Here is a 6,823-nt window from a genome sequence, read left to right as displayed (position 1 = left end):
ACATTATATTATAGTTCATTAACTCATTAAGTAAGTCCGGATCGTCTAAATGGATAAATCAAATTAAATACATATTTATGACAGAATATAACATAGTTTATAGTATATTAATTTTATAGCAGGACAACCTTTAAACAACGAAAACCAAAATTCTCCAAAACATCGCTACATTGTGTTGTATTGCTATTTAGACGTGACCCAGATTACTTAGTTAATGATATAATACTATTTTGTATCTTATAATCAAAAATTTCACAAATTTTTTAAAATAAAATACATTTTTTATTAATTAAAAGAAATTTCTTTTACTATTAATAAGCATTTTATTATGAACTTTCATGAGCTATAAATTTGCTTTCGGCCATTAGTGATTTAGCACGGTTTTTACCGATGATTTTACCGATTTTTATCTTGATGAAATTTATGACGTTTGCGATCAGGCGACAGATTTCGTGTTTGGTCTCACAATGGAGGCTCGGGTATTTCCTGCTTCGATTGGTCGGCTGATCGAAGGACCGTTCAAGTTTCTCAGAAACTAGCGATGCCGCCAAAAGGGGCTCGATTGGCTAGGTGATCGTCGCATCTCGCCATGAATTTAATTAGATGTCAGACAAAGTTTCTTTTACACGCTTACGACTTTACAGTTAAAGCCTTGAAATATATTAAGCTTAATTGTCCGTATCCTTAAAATTAGTTAACGTTTTTCTGAACGCGTTACGACGTGAAAAAGCCTCATTTTTGTTTGTTATTTACGTTAATATTTCTGATGTGTTTCTCAAGATTTTAATAACAATAGCGATGACAATACATTGTTGAATAGATCTAAGAGCAGCAGTTACAAAGAGAATTAGAAATCTGTTGTAGTAAAATGTGAAAAGAGCACATATGAATAAGTAAAATATATTTAAAAAACTGATCATTTATTTCCTAAATTTTGTATTATGTCTACTTAATTGTCGCGTGATACAAAAGGAATTAATCGATACTCCTCATTGTAGTTATTTCGCTGTACGACATGGCATATCTTGGATCAAATAACTGGAACAAAAAGAATAGTAAATTCTGTAGCTTATTGATTAGAAGCAACATTCGCGCGCGATGGAAACGATGAATTGGGCGGATCTGTCGGTTTTGTTGAAGAGAAACTGCCATTCGGGATCTGACTCTCGCGGCGGGATAAGAGCTAAATGCCGCGTCAAAAAAGGTCGGAAGGCAGGTAAATCCCGACAAATGACAGGATCCATCCAGATAATATCCCAGCTTTGTGTCATTCATGGCATGAACATTCACCATGAACATTCGCAAATTGTGTTTTTCTTGGAAACTGAACTGTGAAATGTAGAGAGCATGACGTAACGGTTCGATTTTATTTACCAAAAAGATATTAGTGTCGCATATAAATAGTAACAATCATATTCCGATAGATAAATGAAAGATTATACAGAAACTAAATAAATATATAATATAAATCAGTAAGTGGAATCAATGAAATCATATAAGCACTTCATGAGCACAGAGAGATATCATCAATTTAATCATAGCTACATCTTTCTGAAAAAATGTTTTTGAGTTTTGAAACAGAAAAGGAGCATATCCAACGTAACTTTATTACCTTAAACACAATTCCTCCGTGTCAAAAGAAAGAAAAAATTTTTTTGAAAATATGTGTTTTCCATTTTATATATTTTTTTAACATCATCTATTGACCCGTCGAATAACTTGTTGCTGCTGGTCCTGAAATATTCTCTTCCTCTTCAACGGTCGTAACGAGCTGAAGTTCCCTGTATCCTGAAGCGGCGAAGTGAGCCTAATGAAGACATCTCGGTAACTCGGCAGAAAGAGGAAGGCCTCCTCGGTCTCTCTATCCCAGGGTTCCAAAGCACCCGCACAATGACCGACTTCGCATCTATTGTTAAGGCAGGTCCGCGACTAGATCGGCTCTGCCTATAATGGCACAGAGCACTGGTGCTAGCATTGTGCCGCTTCCTGAAAAGAGGATAGAGGGAACCGCCGTGATCTATGAATCAAGATCTCGTGCTATCGAGCGGAGGCGCTCCAAGGAATCCAATGTGGGTGAGAGAGACTCTGCAACCCTCCTTCATCTTCGCCAAAAATGTCCTCCTGCCTGGATCGATGCCGATCGTCTGTGGAAGCAAATACGTGAAAAGGATTTCATAGAAAATTCAAACACGCAGGACGTGCTCGGCTTATGGAATATTTGGGCCATTTAACCCGCGGACGTATCTGTTTTGCGGTGGACGATATAAGTCCCCTCGGCTCTCTTTACCCCAATGAAAAGCATCTGTACAATAGTTGTGAGTTACGCATGAATATTCTGCTGATATATCACGACACATGATTTTATGGTTCAACCCGCCATGCAATTTAAGGCGGCAGATAAATCTTTCTTTTCTTATTCTTCTATCTTTTTTTATTATTTTTTTACAGTTTGGTTCGTGTATGTGACATTTTGTAATTCTGTTAAAAATGGTTTTCATTAAAATTTTTATTAAATTTATATTATAAAAATGCAACATATCCATATACATTTAACAAATAAATTTAATATTGATGTTATTATATACCACGCCTACCATATCAGCACGCGAGGTACGCACTCATTTAACAATCTAATATCTCAATATTTAATGTTGTTTGCAAAATAGATGACTTTTCTATCCAATTCAATCCGCTCTACCCTCTCACACAGTGGCGGTATTTTTATTACCGAACACCCTATATATTAATGGCAAAGTTGTACTGCCACATGATAGGTGGTAACTAGTAACTGGTATCTGATGATTTGTAAGTGGTAGCCCGCCGCGCGCCTGACTAATCCCACAAAGCGTGCCGACTTTAGAAATTTCTGGACAATTTATTCCGTGGCATGCGATGTGCAAGGACGTTGATCGCGCGACCGGTGCAGTCGACATTGTGACCAACCACACGTAGAATCTAGAAGTAACTCATACAGCACAGAAGCTTGCAGCAATGTTGTATTATATGGAAATGTGAGATTTCTGAATACATGATCATGCTCGTAGAATTTCTTCGATATTGTTGATCAAATATTTTAATATGTATGATAAAAGATATTGTAGAAAGATAATATTTTGGAGATAAATTAATTCAAGAGAGTTATTCAATATCGCTGTTTTATTACATTTTTATATCGTCATGATGACGCTTGAAGCATTTAAACAATACGAAAGAAACATCCCAGATTTATACTTCATGGATAAAGTATTTTCATTCAGAGAAAAAAATTATTAAACTAATAATTAAGATTCACTTCTTAATGAATGTGATATGCGCGCATGGAAATTAGTAAGCGTCATCCAAAACAATTGATGTTTATTTTAACATTTCTCTCGCAGATGCGTCCCTGGTGTTAGTGTCGTCTCCGTCTTCACCGCTGTTTCCGTCTTTCTCGCCGTTGCTTCCTTTTTATTTCTTCACCACCTCTCTCTCTTTCTCTCTCGTGTCTCAATCTAGACCTCTCATCATGTTTTAATTTCACGGCCGGCTTTCCCCTCGCTCTGGATCCCTTCCGCGCTGCCCAGCAGCCGACGGTACCAGATAGAAAGAAAGAAAGGATAAAAGAGGGAAGGCAAGAGAGGGAGGGCGAACTCTCGTTGGTAACGAAGATAGAACGTAGACAGGCATAGGTGCAAGAAAGACGAGACGTTTATCCCCACCAGCATAAAACACATCCACGGGGGCGTCACCCCGAGCTCCCTTCCGACAGAGGAACTCCCTTTATCCAAACGTCGATGACTTGGCACAAACGGCGGGGTAAAGAGAGACGGAATAGGATGCTTTGAAGAGGGGAGTAACAATCTGGATGGTAGTAGTGGCTGCTGCTGCTGCTTGCTGGCACGCCACGAAAACTTTACCCCCACTATTCTACGACTCAACGTGTTCTCGCTGCATCGTATACTCACCGTACGTCACCTGCTTTTGGTCATCCAAAGGGCCGACGGCAGAATGGCATAAAAAGGCTGCTGGCCGAGCAGGAGGAGTATAAAATTTCCGATTTCTTTCGGAATTGACGCGTAGCCTCTGACGACTCATTTTAATGACATGTTTCCATTTTCGGGTCTTCACACACGCGCGCTTCATCAATTTCGTGACTGAAATGCTGTTTTTGACTTTTTACAAACCAGATCTCTCAATTTCGGTGCATAAACCACCGCCGTCAATATTAAATAAAGCGTACGAAATTTGAAAAAAATGTTACTACCATTGTGACGGTTTTGCATATCTGATTTTTTTAATCTCCTGATAATTTGTTTATATATATGATAGTTAATTTCCGTTAATAAATGTAATTTGTTCTCTTTAATTGTTAAATATTTTGACAGGACTGACAGAATTCTAATACGCATCAATGATGTAAGTAAAGTTATTTGTGAAGTAAAATTCTGACATGGATACCCTTCGACGAATCGGGCCTTTCGTCGCGTATGCGAGTTATCGCAGCTAAGGACCGCGTCTCGAATGGGATTCTGCAGAAGATCGGTTTGTTTTGTGGATTAGGCTCGTGTTTTAGTCGCGGGCCGCGACGAATCACGAAACGCGGACCGGCGCACGTCGCCACTTTTTCTGCCTGTGACTGTCGGGCTTGTCGTTGCCACGATGGCGAGCTGTGAAGGGCTACGTCCGAAACTGCTTCCATAAATGTTCAGCACACATAATCGAATTTGCAGAGCAATAAATTCGTTGATTAGGAATTAATCAAGTCAACGTTTACGATTTTACGGTGAACCGCAGAAATGCTCTGCAATGTGAGTGTGAGCAGCGAAGACTGAGTGGTTGAGACATCAAAACTTATGTACAACGTTATGAATTTATTGTAAAAATAAATAATTAGTATACCATCTATGAAATTTACATTAATATCTCAATAGAAATGGTTTAGTAATTTGTGTGGAAAAATGCTTACTTCTTAGTAAATGGTAATTCTATGTATATATAACGGTTATTAACTAATTCTCGCTTGATCGTGCTTAATTGTTGACACTATAAATCCTCCTTTTCGATATTGTTCTGTTCTCTCTTTTTGGCATACGTCTTTGTTTTCTAGCAGCTTCCAAAGCTTCTGTTGAATAATGGACCTTCCCTCTTCAATTTACAAATATAATGTCCAATAATAATAAAATAGAATTATACACTTAACAATCCATATTGTTTAGAACATTCGAAATGTTACAAGTATTAAAATTTGAATTTTTATGTGAATGAAAGCTAGAAAAGAGTTTGATTAAAACAGATAAGTTACTCGATAAACAAAATGTTAGTAATGCATTTCGCGTATACAATGATTAAACGAGTAAAGTGTCTCATATGTAAAACATTGTTAAATCATAACACTGAATTAATCAGTTTAAGTTGATTACATAAATTCTCGAATATATGACAAACAGGTACGTTTAAGACGAGCCGTTACATTATTGACTTTTATTAAAAGTACGTAAGTATACATGCGCTAAATATACAAAATTATAATAGTATTATATAAAAGAGCTTTCGGAGGAGAGAGTATGTACAACAGGAATAAATACATATATATATATATATATATATATGTATTTGCGAAAAATTCATTTGGAAGTAAAATTTCTGAAAGATTCACTTGGACGTAAGAGGGACAGAGTTAGTAACGAAACTTAAAGTACGAGCATCGTCGTCTTAAAACGGCTGAAATTAATTAGTCCCAGGTAAGTAGAACAATCTTTTGATTGGACGCGATTAAGCTCACGGGAGACTCTCGATGAGACTACATGATACATCTATTCTTCGTTACAGTTCTGCTTACACTATCTATTGGACTAACAGTAAATTATACGTCATTTTAACGCGTCTCGCTTGCTCTTTCTTAAGTCTGATACAGCGACGTTGCCGCGGCTCCGTCCCGGATGGTTTGAAAAGACAACTATTTTTTCGAAGATGGAAGATTTTAATCTTACAACAAAGCGTAATTCTTCCGTAGTTTTTATAACATATCAATTTTTGAATGTACGTTGAATTTATCTTTGCTATGTAATGTTACTTTCGGACATTGGATACACATACACACACATAAATTGAAATTAATGTTTGCTGAACAAATATATGAAAATATTCAAATCATACGTATATGTATGTGTATACACAGATAATTTTGTATGTATATAGCTGAATACCTGAAAAATCATTAGAATGATATTTTCCATCGATTTTGATCGATTTTGATCGCAAGTTGCCCCGAAATAAAATCTTACAACGAAGCCGGGCAACATGACACGATTCGTTGGAGATAGACTAAACAAACAAACAATAACAACAATAAAAAATATTCTCCTTTCGTGATTAACGTAAGCATCGAGCTGTCTCGTGCTGCTTGCACGATGATTGGCGCCATTCACGATTTATGACACTGTTGCACCATGTTCGCACGCACACGGTGTAAGCTGCGACGATCGAAATATTATTCTTATACTTAAATGCCCGTAACATTTTCCTAATTCTAGAAGAATTTATCAATAAAACATATTTCAATGATCAACTTGATGTCCTTTAGGATTCAAATTATCAATTAATCAGAACTATTACATTTAAGTTAATATTTCAACTGTTTCAATTATATATATCTCAATGTAATAAATATTACTAATATTTCAATCATCTGCAGCGATATGTTGCTCGATCTCGTGAAAACGATATGTAGGAAGGCAAGAAAGAGTTTCCTCGAGGATCCTTCTCTATTTCATTGGTTGTATTTTGGCACGGGGTTGAGTCACGCGCGCTTATTTCCCTCTTTAGAAAGCAATTACGCACAAGA

The sequence above is a fragment of the Ooceraea biroi genome, chromosome 3 (genome assembly GCF_003672135.1).
Source record: "Ooceraea biroi isolate clonal line C1 chromosome 3, Obir_v5.4, whole genome shotgun sequence".
Lineage (NCBI taxonomy): Eukaryota > Metazoa > Arthropoda > Insecta > Hymenoptera > Formicidae > Ooceraea > Ooceraea biroi.
The sequence above is the reverse complement of the archived record's forward strand: the minus strand, read 5'-3'. Positions refer to the sequence as shown.